The 18,514-nt window shown below is 40.0% G+C and overlaps 1 long non-coding RNA gene across 1 annotated transcript; it reads left to right on the forward strand.

Annotated features, from left to right (window-relative positions):
* Positions 1 to 5,571: 5,571 nt before the first annotated feature.
* Positions 5,572 to 7,524, forward strand: LOC115003849 (uncharacterized). Its single transcript, XR_003831715.1, has 3 exons — positions 5,572 to 5,631; positions 6,845 to 6,889; positions 7,341 to 7,524. It is a non-coding gene; the product is annotated as an uncharacterized LOC115003849 (long non-coding RNA).
* The last annotated feature ends 10,990 nt before the right edge of the window (positions 7,525 to 18,514 follow it).

Genomic DNA, 18,514 nt, shown 5'->3' on the forward strand with positions numbered 1-18,514 from the left:
AAATAGAAAGGAATTAAATAACAATCGCAATAAAATAGAACACATTCTATAAAATTAGCACATGGTTTAGATAATCCTCACAATTCTGTTTATCAGAAAAATGTAAATCAGAAATCACCAAATTTGGAGACGCATGGTTTTCATTGGACATGAACGGTATAACAACTTGTAACATGTAGTGCAGTAGAAGTATAAGGTTGTTTAAAATGGAAATGATCAAGTTAAGTATCTCAAATCTTTATTTAAATACAACTGCCATCCGACCATTTACAGCTCGACATTAACAGCTGGATTAGAGTTTGTTTTTGTACTTGTACTGCACCTTTAACAGCTGGATTAGAGTTTGTGTTTCGTACTTGTACTGCACCTTTAACAGCTGGATTAGAGTTTGTGTTTCCTACTTGTACTGCACCTTTAACAGCTGGATTAGAGTTTGTGTTTCGTACTTGTACTGCACCTTTAACAGCTGGATTAGAGTTTGTTTTCGTACTTGTACTGCACCTTTAACAGCTGGATTAGAGTTTGTTTTCGTACTTGTATTGTACCTTTAACAGCTGGATTAGAGTTTGTTTTCGTACTTGTACTGCACCTTTAACAGCTGGATTAGAGTTTGTTTTCGTACTTGTATTGTACCTTTAACAGCTGGATTAGAGTTTGTTTTCGTACTTGTACTGCACCTTTAACAGCTGGATTAGAGTTTGTGTTTTCGTACTTGTACTGCACCTTTAACAGCTGGATTAGAGTTTGTTTTCGTACTTGTATTGTACCTTTAACAGCTGGATTAGAGTTTGTTTTCGTACTTGTACTGCACCTTTAACAGCTGGATTAGAGTTTGTTTTCGTACTTGTATTGTACCTTTAACAGCTGGATTAGAGTTTGTTTTCGTACTTGTACTGCACCTTTAACAGCTGGATTAGAGTTTGTGTTTCGTACTTGTACTGCACCTTTAACAGCTGGATTAGAGTTAGTTTTCGTACTTGTACTGCACATTAACAGCTGGATTAGAGTTTGTGTTTCGTACTTGTACTGCACATTAACAGCTGGATTAGAGTTTATTTTCGTACTTGTACTGCACCTTTAACAGCTGGATTAGAGTTTGTTTTCGTACTTGTACTGCACCTTTAACAGCTGGATTAGAGTTTGTTTTCGTACTTGTACTGCACCTTTAACAGCTGGATTAGAGTTTGTTTTCGTACTTGTACTGCACCTTTAACAGCTGGATTAGAGTTTGTTTTCGTACTTGTACTGCACATTAACAGCTGGATTAGAGTTTGTTTTCGTACTTGTACTGCACCTTTAACAGCTGGATTAGAGTTTGTTTTCGTACTTGTACTGCACCTTTAACAGCTGGATTAGAGTTTGTTTTCGTACTTGTACTGCACCTTTAACAGCTGGATTAGAGTTTGTTTTCGTACTTGTACTGCACCTTTAACAGCTGGATTAGAGTTTGTTTTCGTACTTGTACTGCACCGTTTACCACACAAAACCTCTCTTGTGTTTACGGATGTTGGCAGCTGCTAAAATGATGTTTTGTAATAATATGAAATACATTCACCTTTCTGGTGAGTTGCTCTTCAGAATCAGTCCTCAATAGATTCGTGCCTCTGTATGACATATCGTTCATGATCACTGACATCATCTCTATTAATAAAAGTTGAATCTCGTGTAATAACACCTCAGACAGGTTCGTGACTGCACGCCATGTGGTTTCCTCTGAACGCTCGGCTGCAGTCTGTTAGTGTACCGTGGCGTGACACAAAGCCCATCCAGGTTAATTACTGCAAAACAACAACGTGTTGCAACCAGGTAAACATCAGGAATTAATCATGATGGCTTAACTTGTCAGACAGAGATCTGGACAACTTTTACTGAAATGCGAACAAAAGAACGAAAGTATTTCCCGTTCTTTTGGTGTGTCCATGATTTTGATTGACAGGTAACAGCTTCTCTCTCGTTACTGTTGCAGAAGAAACATGTCAAATGTAAAACCTGTTTAATAAGATATCATCTTAAAGATAATATGTGTTGTATTTCTGTTGTTCACCATCCCAGTGAAGAGCCACAGAATTCAGACAGAGTTACAAAGTTAAAGGGTCCAGAATCAAAAACATGTCATGTACTGAATCTGCACATCAGACATTGAGTTTCAAAAACCTAATTGTCATTAAAGCATAACTAAATTCCAGTTGTCAGCCTCAGTTGGTGCATTATATTTCTTCATATATAAAGAATAAATGATGCACGAGATAAGAAAATTACTAAGTACAAAATATGAGAGATATGAAGTATAATAGGATGACGATAAAATACGAGCAGCAGCAGCAAATGCCCAGTAAATGTGCAGGGGAGTGATGACTGCATTCATAATTCATATTGCACATATTGCACATGCTGCAGTGATGCAGTGATGCATTACGTCAGTCCTTATCAGGAGGAGATCCTCATGATCCAGGGTGTGTGATGTCTCGTTCGATGTTCTTGAGTTTGCAATAACACAAACACAACTGGCTCATTAGAGATGGTTCCCACAGATCTCACCTCGACACCCGCGTGCTAAAAAAAACTATTTTTTTCCATCTGATAGCATCTCTAACGAATAGCTTGTACTGCAGGGCACTGACAGACAGACTAACAAAGATGTGAGGGAACAGGTTCATGTTGTGTGTGCGATCACAAATGCCATCTTAACTATTTGTCTCCCGCGTTGCCACACACCCTGCTGATGCACCTTTAACCTCAAACACTCCCACGAAATAGTTCAGTGCCACCAGCCAGGTTCTGCAGGCCGACTCTTTCCTCCTGTCAGCTCGTCTTTGTGTTGTTGATGATGGCGGCCGGTGATACTGTATGAGTACAGGACTCGTACATCAGACGTCTTTCTGGTGCACGGAAAAGGAGAAAGATTTGTTCCTGCAGCAGAACGGCTGTTGGGATGTGTAGATGTGCAAAGTGTTTACTATTCAGAGTCCAAATCTCTTTTACAAGAGAGTCCTTCAGTGTTCCTGGTGCAGCAGCGGTGCATCATGGGAGTTCTTCTCCTGTTAGGATGCTTCAGTGTTCCTGGTGCAGCAGAGGTGCATCATGGGAGTTCTTCTCCTGTTAGGATGCTTCAGTGTTCCTGGTGCAGCAGAGGTGCATCATGGGAGTTCTTCTCCTGTTAGGATGCTTCAGTGTTCCTGGTGCAGCAGCGGTGCATCATGGGAGTTCTTCTCTCCACTGATTCAAAGGTTAAACATCAGAGTTTCTCCTGCACGCTGTTCGGCTGCCGCTAACGTTTGTTCAGCTTGTTTCTCTGAGAACTTAAGATCCAGACGTTCAGGACTAAAATCCGTCATCCTTCAAATATAGAGTTAAAAACACCAGGATGTAGAAAGTGTCTTAAAACTCGATTTTAAAAAGGTGCATATGGACCTTGGCGCATATACGCAAATGGGATATGTACTGTTTCAACAAGAAATAACATCACATTAAGAAAAGACAGATGCCATTTCATTGTGTCTTTGTATTATTTCCACTTGGTCAGTGGCCCTACGCGTCGAGCTATGACGCTCCAGTACCTCTCGAGTGACGTGCAGGGCTGCCTCTAGTGGCCGAAGTCATTATGACCGGAGTAAAGGAGGAAGTAGGTGACGTAGCAAACAGGACTTCAAGGACTCATGGTTGACTTGTTTTAAGTTGCGTAACATATTTAACTTACATGACTTCCTTATTGAACTTACGTAACACATGTAAGTTAACCCGACCTGCAGGACAGTTCGACTTCAACACGTGTGCAATATTTACTTTATATTATTTATTGGTACCACTGCCTGCTAGTTACTTATTTTATTTTATTATCATTATTTATAGATATTATTATTTATGATGAGCTGAATGAGAACGTGTTTCCATAAACATTAGAATTGATGTTTTATTTCCAACCATGTGATAGTTTGATAAACCAAAGAGCTGTGGATCTCTGGCCGATCTTTCCCTGCAGTCGACCTGTTGATCCTTCACATCTCAAGAGAGGATCTGACACACATCAACAGAAACGGAGGATTTACACCGAAAGGCTTTTAAAACCGTTCGGCAGGAGGGGGGAGGGGGTTCTTCTGGCTGAGTCAAAATATCAGGTTTCGCGGTAAAGAGGAGGACTTTTCCCCTGGTACCTGAAGGCATCACACTGCTATCATGTTGTAAACTGTGATGCTTTATGAAAGTCTTCTGCCTACATCTTCTCACCTGTTTACAACGCAGTTACATGTATACGTGTACGATGACTAACAGTGCACTTGTTTTATGTTTCATCCCAGACTTTCACTTCAACAAACATCAAGACGTGAAACTTTCTTCACCTGCACAAGTTTTTCCTTCTTTAAAGGTGCAGTGAAGCGTGCCGAGCCGCCGCCGTGCTCTGCTTCTCACCAGGCATGCTGCAGCTGGTCGGGAGACGCCGTGAAGAAGAGTGGAAGTAACACATTACATTTACTCCTGTTTGTTGTGATCGCGTAGCTTTGTGGCGACTATAACTGTAGTTTTAGGGTGTTAGTTTAACTCCAGAGTTTGCAGCTGTATGTTTAGTGTTTCAACGCTCACAGAAAGTCTCCTGTTGAAGTTTTGTTCACAGAACATCTGCAACAAACCTCCTTGTATCTGTTGATGAAGCTGGTGACCAGAAGTCCACAATGTAAAGACATCCAATCATCTCCGCTCAGACTGGACCACACAGGTCAAAGCTAAATATCTCCTCACTGCACGTCAGAGGAAGGCCGGGTCCCTGAGCGTCTGATCGAACTTCCACTGGTGTAACTGAGAAGTGAAATGTTCAGTGCTGACACAGAAACCTGTTTTTGACACACGTTTGCTTGAGAACAGAATGGAGTGTCTGAATAATAATAAAAGGACTGCAGCTGAGGTATTTACAGACACTGAACACTTTCCAGTGTTAAAGGCAGCAGAACACAGGATCCTCAACACCTTCTGTCCACATGTCCAACTTCCCTTGAGCAAGACACCAGCATAAGAGCTCACTGCTGTGTTTGTGTATGAGAAGCAAACTGTAAAGAAGAACAAGTTATGTATTGTCATATGCTCAACTATAACGTCGGCGATGAAGATCTTAGATCTCAGGCGATTCTCAATAAATGTGTACACAAGTGAAAAGAATCCTGTGATTGTTCTACAGCAGGGGTGGAGAACCTCCGGCCTCCGGGCCGTAAACAAACAAAAAAAAGACTGTTTTTCCTGGCCAAGGTCAGGGTCCTTGAACACAACACGAGCGGAACGTGTCATCACGTGGTCACGTCACGTAAAACACTTCAATATTAAACGAGACGGTCAGTGAACGCAGCGTGGCGAGTGTAAACAAGAGAAAGCTGGATGCAGAATGTCACTTTCCAGGAGAAATGGACGAACGATTATTTATTTGTGTAAGTTAAAGGCCAGTGTGTCGAGTTTGTGCGGACGTACTTACGGTGATGAAATAATAATAATACAAATTCTTCATTAGCGTCATTACAGCACGAGACATCTCAAACTGCACGAGCTGAGAGGACGAGTGTTTGGATAAAGTTAACGCTCTTCGGTGGAGTTTGGCCCAACAAGCAGCTCTCTGCAGAGCGGAACATACAAACATGGAGAGATAGAGAGGTAGACCCCCCCACCAAGAACACACTGTTGCACCACTGCTGTGCAGTTATCACTGCCATGTGCAATACTCACTGTATTTATATCACTTGGTACTTATATTATGTTTTATTCTATTTAATTATTGTGTTCTGCCTTTTTACTTCATATGTTCTTCTGCTGTGACGAGATAAATGTCCCCGTTGTGGGACTAATAAAGGAGTTCTGATAAAACACAAGATACAGGATGAAATGAACGGGCTGCGTCTTAAAACAATGTGCAAAGGTTATGAGTTCAATAATTAGTACGGCCCTCGAAGGATGTTGTAAAAAATAAAATGGCCCTTGACATGAAAAAGTTTCCCCCCCCCCCTGATCTACAGTATTGCAATACTACAAACAGCTCCCAACATCTCCCGAACAGTGTACCTGACGTGTTACCGGAGATACAGAGTTAAACTCTTTTGTGCACCAGCCAACCCTGAAGTGAAATGCGGAGCTTCATCCCACGTTCTCGTCGGAGGGCCTTGAACATTTTGTCCCCGGTGATTATAATGTTGTGTTAAATGTCGTATTCGTGTTTCTTTCCTCGTCTTCGTCGATGTTGCTTTGGAGCCTCTGGGATGGAAGACAACATGTGATTCATGTACTTCGTAGTGTACGGGTTTACGTGTCGCACCACCTACCAGACGGTACAGACTGCTAGGTGGTCTGTTCTCCGGGGTTTCCCCTCCGTGTGACCTCTGCTGGTGCCCGTGACCCCGCCGTGACTTCCCAGGGGTCACCAGGGGAAGGAAACAGATGTCACAGACCTTCTTTATGAGGATCTTCATGTACAGAGAGTCCCTCAGCTCCCGTTTAACATCGGCTGTTTGTTTTTCGGAAGCTTTTCTGTTTCCGAGCTGTTAAAGACGTCAGGAAAAATGTGCGTTCCTGAAGAAATGTGATTATTTCGTCCGTTTCTATGAATATGAGGTAAAATGTTTATGACTCCCAACAGGGGTCGGATCGGCCTTCATGTTTAGGGTTTGCACATATTTATATTAGATGTTTTACAGCCACGAGAGGTATTCGTATCATTATTCTACTTCCAATAAGTTTACCCCTGATATTAATGACGCATTAAACGTAGAAGCAAGAAGATAAAAACAGTGTTTGATGCAGAAGGTTTCAGATCTTTTACTTTAAATAGAAAGAATTCATGAACTCAAAATGAATTTGTGTTTTCACTCCTCAGCTTTCAGAGTGGACACAAACGCACAAGAGTTCAACTGAGTTACAGGTAAGTTTAGAAACACACACACACACACACACACACACACACACACACACACACACACACACACACACACACTTCAGTTTATATGTTACACATTACACATCATCTAAAACTGCATTTCTCACCTTGAACAGTTTCAAGTTGACGATGGAATTAGTATCTCAGGCTTCCTGCAACAATTCTCATAACATATGTATAAAAGGATAAAATCATACACGTGAAAATACTAGAATATAAGATTTTATATAATAATATGATATATATATACTGAGATGTGAGCAGGTTGTACTGCACAGTAAATATTAAGTAAAGGTGTATAAAGGTAAAGGCACAACCTTTAAACAGGTTTACATATAAAGCAACAATAATTACGGCTGTTTTATAAGAAAATAACAAGTTTTCTGACAGAATTGTGAGAAATTCTTACGTGAAATTCACTTTTCTTGTTTTCTAGGCAGCAAGATCTGTGTATTCATCTTGGATGCAACACAGAGTAACCACACCGACCTGAGACGCATAACGTTTTTAAATTCTTTCAACTTTCTCAGTGCAGTCTCACCGTTGAGAAGTGTTTGTGCTGTACTTTGTTCTATCTGTACATACTGTATGATGGCACAGTAAATCTCAGGTCATCAGTATTGTATTTAACCTCTCCTGCTCTCCTCGCTCATTAATGTATTGTCACCTTGATCTGAAGTCTGGAAAAACAATAAAAATTCCTCCTTTGCACTAAAGCGGTGCCGTGGCGCTCATTAGCAGAAATAAAGCAGATTAAATGTGAGAGTGAATGAACTGTATGTCGCTTTGACTCGCTGCACTACATTAACATCACGTCCGCTGCCTTTAATCAACCTTTAACAAGTGGAAACTGCTTCTTAAAGAATATCCTCATGCTGCAAGTCTGTACAGCTTTAAAGCTTTAAACTCTTGGACAACATAACTTTATTCTGATTATATCTCGTTTTTAAGGGATGAGAGAAGCATTTCTGTCCTTTTTAATGTATATGACAATAATCATCAATTTAAACATTATTTTATTAAAATACAGTATTTCAAATAATAAACTACTTATAAATGTCCTACTTTTAACCGTATAATAAAAAACAAAACAATTTAATACAAACAACTATAATAAATGACAGAATATCTTTGAACAATTTAAAAAGTCAAAAGCTTCACATTAAATGTAAAAATAACATTAAATGCTATTAAATAACTGTACAGTGCTGCACCAACAACACCTTTAAGTCTTTAAATACATTTTATTCTATGGCTTCTTTCTTAATTTGAGGATTTACATTCATTATTTCAATATTAATTTGTCTTTTAAACCTGTCTGTTATTGACCATTATGTCTCCGTAAACACATTGTTTTTATACGCCCAGCGTCCAGGTGAACCCGACTCCTGGAGGCTCCGCTGTGCAGAGCGGCAGTAAAAACCTCCGGCCGACATTACAAGAGACGGCTGATGAACAGCAGATGAGGACGGTGACGCTCCGGTCCAACGTTGCATGTCACTGGTTTCATAAAGGTGAGGAAAGCTCAGAAATATGGCGCCTGTTATATGGTACATAAATCAGCAGGATAGTAACCAAACACTTCGGTCTAATGTAACTAGGAATCAAACGTACGACAAGAGTCAATAAAACGTACACGAACGGCTGTCGAGGTTTAGAATAGATGTCGGTGAGAAAACATGAGTTGTGTTGCGTTCAGGTGCTGCTGGACGACCATCAACGAGAGGCTACAACGTTACTCAAGCTTGTACAAATGTCAACGAGGGCGGGAAAATAATAACATAACATTTAAACTTATTATTTCAATCTATTCAAAACATTCACAGGACAATAATTCAGAGTTGTTTTATTTACATTCAGAAACAAAGGGGCTTGTTGTAGTAAAAGGTATTTGTATTTGAAACATCAGGATTCATCCGGCATGTTAATGTGTAAAAGTCGTCAATACGTAGACGACACCTCGCTGTGTGTTTGCGATAACGAGTGCAAGAAGGAGTCTGCACAGCACGAATACAAACAACCGTACCGTCACATTCAACTTTCACCAGGACAGATTCATCTGCAGATTTGTTTCTTCATTTGTCAAACACATTGCAGTCGCTGTGTGATGGAGAAATGTGGACGGACCACCCACCCTGCCGCTGCTGAAACGGCGTCCACAGAGGGCAGTTAATCTGTTTCCACAGGTCACTCGTGTCTGACTTGTTAAATTTGTGAACCAGGAGGAGGACGGTGTGTGTGTTTCTAAGTGTGTGTGTGTTCAAACTGTAGCGGCTTGACAAACACGTTTGTTGTACAGGACAGAAGAACGAGCATCTTCTTGTAAATATTTCAACTCACGTTAGTTGAACTCTCCGACAGCAGAGAAGCATAAATCTGCTCTGAGATGAGTTACTGCAGCTCAGGGACGCTCGGGTGTTTCTCTGGGGGGGGGGGGGGGCTGGCATGTTGTAAAACAGCCAAGACAATCATGGCATTGCTCATGGAAAATATCCAACCACACAAAGAAATAGTTCCACCGACGATGTTCTGCCATTCACTACCACGAGAGGCTGAAACATGCTGCACTGAAATTCATATTTGAATACATCTGATTAGAAAACATCACATTATGAAACACTCGGTGTGAATTTCAAAAAGATATGACATAAACGTGGTTTAAATGTTAACATTAAAAGAGTGACTAAAACATCAGTATATCGTCAACAACAACACTATATGAACACCATTTCCTGCATTTATATACATTTGGATTTATCTTGCAAGTAAAGCTGCAAAGACTAATTGATTATAATAATATCCAACTGTTTAGATCATTAATTAATCGTTAAAGTAATTTTTTATACAGAAATGTCAGAAAGATATCTGCAGATTTCCTGCTTTTCTCTCTTTTATATCATATTAAATATCTTTGGGTTTGGGACACAACAAGACATTTAAAGCGACTGAAACATTATGTAAACAAACGGGCATTTAAAGGGTTAAAACTATATTTGGCAGTTAGGACTGATATCGGTTAAAAGATGTAACTCTTTAAGGGGAAAACAATATTAATATATCATATTTTGTGGCAGTTTGATGCTGATATTTGTACATTTTACATAAGGACATAAGAGCAACTTTCTTATTTAAAGTGAGTCACAAGGGTTAAATCATAAACTTTGTCTTTTTGGGTTAAAGACGTTTGATTTTGTACGTGTTTCGTGTCTTTTTCTGCTCCTTGCTCTGCTGATGCTGCGAACCTGCCTCTGCGTTGTGTTCTGCGTCCGTCGTGTGTCGGCAGCCTGAACTCTACTCGCAGCTCGTCCACATGGAGATGGAGAAGGCTGAGAAAACAAGATGGCTGCCAAACTCTCCTCGTTGCATCAGCGGCTGTGGTCCTCTGGGTGTGCTGGGTCCAGAGATCCAGACTGGGACTCCTCGGTCTTGTGTTTTGTCTGCGGCCCTCTCCTTGTACAGTCACGGTGGACACGCTCGGTCGTAGGTTGACGTCGGCGGGCGGGGGTGCAGTTACAGGCCTCGGAGACGTCGTGACATTAAACACGGCGAATATCTGGCTGAGCTGCTTCACTGAAACACAACAGGCCGAAGTAATAACACACATGGGTGGAGCTGACTTCATGACATCATGGTGGAGCAATGATGTGGGTCTTTTTCAAAAACAACACAGTTTCTCACTTACAGCAGCGTCGAAAAGCTCTAAGTTTAAAAGGTGTTTCGTGCTTTCAGGCTGCAGAAAATCCTCTTTACTAATATTATTTTGTATGAAAGGTTTATTTTGTACATGGAGAACAAAACGCCGACTGACCCAGAGATCCCTTTTGAGCAACAGCTGAATAAGAACAGAAGAATAACAAACTGTGAGCTGAGCATCAAAATGTGTTGAACAGGAACAGCTTCCTGTTTCAGGGTCAAGTGCACGTTAATGAGTAAACAGACGAGTTGCTTTAGTGAAGCTTCAAACAACAGAAGGTGAAGGCCCCGTCACACATCTCCGTATGACACAAACGTGTGCCTGGCGCATACGAAATTCTGTCAGAGTCCAAATGCGTCCAAATTTTTATCGGATCAGAAAAGTGAACATATACAGATACGCATGTCTAACCTATTGATAGCGCATCACTTTAATTCGTTAAGAGCAGGCGGTGTTACGCTGGTGTACGTTGTTGAACGCTGATGTTTTGAGCATGTTCAAAATTACCGGACGTACCCGACGTGTGCTTCATAAGATATGCAGACGTTACGTTACGTTAGACATACGTGAATACGGAATACATACGTGAATACTTACCTACGTGAATACTAGATATCGGCTACGTCGGCTGACGTGAACCCTACAGCCAACTTATTGATAACGAGTGGATAACCTATTCCTACCCGATGTTAAGATGATGCCTGACGACGGAGTAACTTATTAAACGTGTTTCTACGTACAGCTAGCGTTCAGCATGTTAGCCGTTCTCCAGCATCAGCATGACGTGAACCAAACGGCACTTTTCCAGCTCTGTTGTCCGGACGCTCTGATACGTTGTAAATAAGTAAGTGATACGCTATCAATGTTTGACATACGTATAATAATGTGTTATGTATTCGTTATGTATACGTCAGCTACAACACCGCTGTGGAAAAGTTGGACGTATTTGGACTCTGACACATGTTGAGCTACTTTTCATACACGCCGGCATGTTTGTGCCGTACGGAGCTGTGTGACAGGGCCGTGTGTCGGCGTGTTCGGCGTGTCGTCTGCGTCCTTCAAACGATCACAACTTACCCTTCATTTATATCAACGTATTGCCGATATTTCGTATGCGCCAACATATGTTTCTGTCATACGGATATGTGTGACAGGGCCTTTAGACTCAGGTTAGCACTGCTGTATTTATTGTTTTATTGTTTTAATAACTCGTGTAATAGTTTTAAATAGTTTTAGATTTAAAATGTGTAATATTTTAAGAACAAAAAAGTAGAAAAAATTGAAAAAAAAGCTGTAATGTAAAAAAATGAGAAATACAAAGTAAAGCCAAAGATTGTACTATGAACTGAGAAATCAGTTTAAACCTTTAATCTAAATACTGAGTAGAAAAGTTCAATATTTAGAGTCACGATGTATTCCAGTTCAACAGTTTTCTCCCATCATGCAACACTGTGGGCGGCGACTAGATTGAAGTTTAAATCTTTTTATTCTTCTTCTTTTGGCGCCAAAACTATTTCTAATGTATTTTATACTTTTGTTCACTGGCGATTGTTTTTCCCCTTTTGTGTCTTGCAGGATTAATTAATTTTTTTAATGTTCAAACATTTCTTCCGTAATGTTTCCAGAGATGTCTGATGTACAACATTCAAATATCTAAACTGTAAACATTTTAATTTTATTATTTAATCAGAGATATTTGAGTTCAACCCACTATTTATTTTTTAATCCAATGCAATTCTTCTTTTTTACACAAATATATTAAAATAAAAAGAAGTCAAGCACATCGGCTCAGTGTTCAAACGTTTATTTATACACACAGTATTTAAAGTGCCTGATGTGAAAAATATGAAAGGCTGTATAAACACACTGCAGATGAAACTGTCCTGATGTTTCTCTTTATAGTGACAGACATGAAAGTAATTACCTGCAGAGTGCTGCCCCCTCGTGCCCAAACACAGAACTACACGTGTGAGGCACGTGTTATTGTTGAGCAGAAGAAATATTGTACTTTTTATTTGCTTGGTAACTTTTGCAACTTTGCTTTTTAATTATTTTTCATTTTTAATTATTTTTTATGTTTTTTAATTGTCCGAAACAAACATTATGAAATTTAGTTTTTACTAAACAATAGATTAATGAAGAAAATAATCCATACTGAAAACAATCATTAGTTAATAGTTAAAAATGAGTAATAATAATCTAAAGATATCATATATAATAGTATTACAGTCGGAGCCTGGGACATTTTACACTTTTAATACTTTAAGTACATTTTACTGATTTTTCTTACATACTTTGACTGAAGGAACATTTTCAATGCAGGTTTTCACTTGTAACAAAGTATTCTGACCAGAAGTGGAAGAAGTACTCTTGTACTTAAGTAAACGTAGTAATACTACAGTGTAAAAGTCCTGCATTCAAATGTTACTTCAGTAAAAGTACAAAAGTATTAGCATTAAAATATACTTTAAGTACCAAAGGTAAAACCACTCATTATGCAGAATAATATATATTATATAATTGGATTATAATTATTGATGCATTAATGTGTTTAATTGTTGCAGCTGCTAAAGGTGGAGCTCATTTAATTACTTTATATACTACTGGGTAACTTGTAAATGTACTCCAGGTATCAATAAAGTTATCTTATTAAAATAATCAGAATTTATGAGTTGATTATATTTTGTATCATTAATCTGAATATGCAATAAGTTAATTAATTAAATAAATGTAGTGTTAAAAGTGCAATATTTAGTGGAAATACTCAAGTGAAGTACAAGTACCTCAAAATTGTAACAAAGTGCAGTACTTGAGTATTTAGTTACATTCTAGCACTTATTATTACAGTGTGGTGTTAGAACGTTTACTTTACTATAGGATCTGAATGCTTCCTCCACCACTGCATCTATACTGAATATTGACCCTGTAATTCACCGGCTCTTTGCTCTCCTCTCACAGACGCATACTTACTGCAGTAAAAGTTGATATAATATATTTAACTCTGGCATATGGCCGCCACACAAATCTTTGCACCTGCAGGAGAAGCCAGCGAACATCTTGTGAGGGCCGAGCTCCATCTTTCTTCACATTCGACTCAAACGATCCAACTGGGAGTTAAATGGAAACAGTAAAAATAGTTGAAAAGAAAAAAGTTCCCTCTGCAGCGGTCGGAGCTCCTCCTCGTCCGCAGCTGAAAACACTGGCTGTGTTTACGTTTCTGAGGGAAAGTTTCACATCTATCATCCGTTGGAGACACTTTGAGGGGCCAAAGATAGACGGGGAGAAGCTTCTCATTCTACAGTTCAACAGTGAGACTTCACACAGCAGTGCGATGGACTCATGAGAGCGCAGAGAGCCACTTTCAGGAGCAAAAGTCTCATTTTAAGTGCTGTATGTTCACCAGCATTTAAAACAACGTCAGTTTGTGGTTAAATCAATTCATCTCAATGGAATCAGCGGAGGAAGAAATACTCAGAAATGTTATTTAAAGTAATAAACTCCCTCTGACCCACCGATGGAAGCCCTTGCATTTTTACAAACTGGGTGTCTGTGGTGACATTCCTGCAAACCTGCAGTTACAGTTTAACGCCATAGGTGTCGCCAAAGAGACGAAGCGGAGATGTTCAAGTAACTTTTAAGTAAAAGTTGCAAAACCTCAATGTAAAAAAATACTTTTATAATCATAGACTGTATAAAATATAGACGCAGTCTCCCCGACGTCACTCATTACCTATAGAGCCTAAAATCATTCTTTGTATCAGGCTGTTTATTCGGCTGTAGAGTCGGGCATTTTAACATGGGGGGGGGGGTCTATGGAGAATTACTCGCTTTTGGAGCCTCAAGTGGCCATTTGAAGAACTGCAGCTTCACTGTTCTGCCTGGAGGATTACAAGTAAAGGTCCTAAATTAAAATGTGCAGTTAATTAAGTACAAGAATTACCAAAAGTTCAAGTACTTACTAAACACTGGCTAATTTCAGAATTATATAATATTATATATATATATATATTAATATTAATTAATTATATTAATATATATATATATATACATATTAATATATATATTCAAATTATTCTGATTCTGTGTGTGTGTGTGTGTGTGTGTGTGTGTGTGTGTGTGTGTGTGTGTGTGTGTGTGTGTGTGTGTGTGTGTGTTTCTGACATTTAAAGTCACTACAAGGAGCTTTCATTTGATCGTGGTTGTCCCTGTGGACAAAAGCTGCACCAGGGTCCCTTCAGAAAACCTCTCATTTCACTGCAGCAGAGTTTCACAGTGTTCCCCGCTCAGTTCTGGTTCTCCCTTCAGTCTTTCATGGCTCATATAGTGGCATCAGTATTACATTTTGACTGTTTTATAACCAGTTTAAAGTTCCTCTTGGTATATTTAAGAAAGTGTTGACTCCTAAACATGATGTTTCAAAACATTTGAAAAAGATTGACATATTTGGTACGACTATATTTAGAAAAAGTGGGCTCTCCACTAGAATTTAAAACACAGCCCTGTGGGTTTGAACAAAGTTTTTCCACACAACGTGAGTTAGTGACTGACCCTCTGGAGACTCAGTGAGGATGAATCAGCGATGAATACGTGACGCCAGCCTGTGAGGAAAATTCTGGGTTCGTACTCGGCCAGAACCAGAACCGCACCGTCCAGCCATCTACACAAATATCAGACCAGCATAGCGACACCTCCCACTGTGTGTTTTCCTTGGCCCTGCAAGTTTACCGGGGGGGCGATATATTGCACGTTCCCTCTGGTACTATTTGATGTATTGACTCTAAAGCTCACACATGCAGTAACCAAGTGAAATGCTCCGAACATAAAACTGGGCGTCCGAACAGAAGATATATCTTCAACAGACCTGAGGAGGTTTTTATTCCAGCCGAACATCACTTCCAGTTCGTTAGTTAGAGGCTTAAATACTACTATGATAATAATCCAATTCTTGAGGCATCTTCAGCCATGATTTAGTGACGATCAGGTGAAACTGTGCCAAGAAAACTAATAAAAACACTACTTGGGTGTTCAAGTGTGTCAATAACTGTGACTTCTATAGAACCAAATCAAATCAAATGTATTTATATAGCCCGATATCACAAATTATACATTTATCTCAGTGTGCTTTACAGACTGTACAGGTTACGACACCCTCTGTCCTTACACCCTCTGTCCTTACACCCTCTGTCCTTAGACCCTCTGTCCTCAGACCCTCTGTCCTCAGACCCTCTGTCCTTACACCCTCTGTCCTTAGACCCTCTGTCCTTACACCCTCTGTCCTTAGACCCTCTGTCCTTACACCCTCTGTCCTTACACCCTCTGTCCTTAGACCCTCTGTCCTTACACCCTCTGTCCTCAGACCCTCTGTCCTTACACCCTCGCATCGCACAAGGAAAAACTTCCTAAAAGAAACCCCATAATTAAAGGGGAAATGGAAGAAACCTCAGGGAGAGCAACTGAGGAGGGATCCCTCTCCCAGGACGGACAGACTGTGCAATAGATGTCGTGTGTACAGGATAAACAACATAGTACAAATACAACATTTGACAGAAATGATGTTGTGTTGAAAAAAAGAGAAAGTTTGGATGAATCCAGGAAAATGTCAATAAGGCTTCCCGGTGTCCAGCAGGACCAGGGCAGCAGGCGCTGTCACGATTCATGATCCTGACGTAAACTTTATCAGTGGCAACCTGCCACATGAGAGACAGACACTCCGGGGATGATGCCCCGGATGGTGAGTTAGTAACATACATTTACATAAATGCATACAGATAGAGAGGGAGAAGAAGAGAGGGAGGGGAGGAGAGAGGAAGAGAAGGAAGAGAGCAGGGAGGTGTCCCCCGGCAGTCTAAGCCTATAGCAGCATAACTAGGGGCTGATCCAGGGCAAACCTGAGCCAGCCCTAACTATAAGCTTTATCAAAAAGGAAAGTCTTTAGCCTACTCTTAAATGTGGAGAGTGTGTCTGCCTCCCGAACACAAACTGGAAGCTGGTTCCACTGGAGAGGAGCTTGATAGCTGAAGGCTCTGGCTCCCATTGTACTCTTAGAGACTCTAGGAACCACAAGTAACCCTGCAGTCTGGGAGCGCAATGCTCTAGTTGGTTTATAAGGTACTATGAGATCTTTAAGATATGCTGGAGCCTCACCATTAATTGATTTGTAAGTCAGGAGAAGGATTTTGAATTCTATTCTGTATTTTACCGGGAGCCAGTGCAGAGCAGCTAATACAGGAGTAATATGATCCCGTTTCCTTGTTCTTGTCAATACACGTGCCGCTGCATTTTGGATCAACTGAAGAGTCTTAAGCGACTTTTTGGGACAACCTGATAACAATGAGTTGCAGTAATCCAGCTTTGAAGTAACAAATGCCTGGACTAGGTTTTCTGCATCATTTTGAGACAGGATGTGTCTATTTTTGCAATGTTACGTAGATGAAAGAAGGCAGTCCTTGAGATTTGTTTTATGTGGGAGTTAAACGACAGATCTTGATCAAAGATGACACCAAGATTCCTTACAGTGGTGCTGGAGGCCAAGTTAATGTCATCCAGAGCTTCTATGTCATTAGAAAATGCGTTCCGGAGGCGTTTAGGGCCAAGTATAATAACTTCAGTTTTGTCTGTGTTTAACATCAAAACGTTGCCTAAACATCCAAGTTTTTATGTCCTTAAGGCATGCTTGAAGTTTAGCCAATTGATTGGTTTCGTCTGGTTTAATTGATAGATATAATTGGGTATCATCCGCATAACAATGAAAGTTTATAGAGTGGTTCCTTATAATATTGCCCAAAGGAAGCATATATAAGGTGAATAGAATCGGTCCAAGTACAGAACCCTGCGGAACTCCAAGACTGACTTTGGCTGTCATGGAGGATTTATCGTTAACAAGTACAAATTGAGATCGCTCAGATAAATAGGACTTGAACCAGCTTAGTGCGGTTCCTTTTATGCCAACACAATGTTCCAGTCTCTGTAGTAGAATGTCCTGATCAACAGTGTCGAAAGCAGCACTGAGGTCTAACAAGACAAGAACAGAGACAAGTCCTTTGTCTGAATGCCAATAGAAGGTCATTGGTAACTTTCACCAGTGCCGTCTCTGTGCTATGATGAACTCTAAATCCAGATTGAAAAACCTCAAATAAACTATTATTATGTAAAAAATCTCACAACTGTTTTGCGACTGCTTTCTCAAGGATTTTAGCGAGAAAGGGAAGGTTAGATATCGGCCTATAGTTGGCTAAAACCTCTGGATCAAGACTAGGCTTTTTAAGAAGTGGTTTACTTTAAAGGATTTTGGTACGTAGCCAGATAATAGAGACAGGTTGATCATATTTAATAACGAGGTGTTAATTAAGGGTAAAACTTCTTTAAACAGTTTAGTTGGAATCGGGTCTAAAAGACAGGTTGATGCTTAGACGATGAGATGGTTGAAGTTAGTTGGTTAAGGTTGATTGGAGTAAAACAGTCGAGATATATTTCAGGAGTTACAGATGTTTTTAAAATTCCGGCAGTTGAAGTTGAAGATTATAATTTTATCGTTAAAGAAGCTCATGAAGTCGTCACAACTGAGAGATATAGGAATAGTATAGGATATAGGAAACCAGAGGAGTCGCCCCCTGCTGGACGTTAGCGATAATGCAAGTTTAAGACTCTTCCTCATTGCTTCACTTTTCAGACCTGGAGGTTGTTTACAGACAACAAATAATTCTTTAGAATAATCTGTGTTATTGTCCCGTTAGCAACACGGTTAGCAAGCTCGCTAAGTTTAGTTCACTACACCTACGAGTTGTCACTGCGTCACCAAACTTCAAGCAACGCCAATATTGTGAAGACGTGTGAATGAATTCCACTGTGACCAGACCTTCATGATAACACAGGTTTCACTGAGCCTCTCATATCATACTGCATCCATCTTTTCATTT

The sequence above is a fragment of the Cottoperca gobio genome, chromosome 24, assembly GCF_900634415.1.
Source record: "Cottoperca gobio chromosome 24, fCotGob3.1, whole genome shotgun sequence".
Taxonomy (NCBI): domain Eukaryota; kingdom Metazoa; phylum Chordata; class Actinopteri; order Perciformes; family Bovichtidae; genus Cottoperca; species Cottoperca gobio.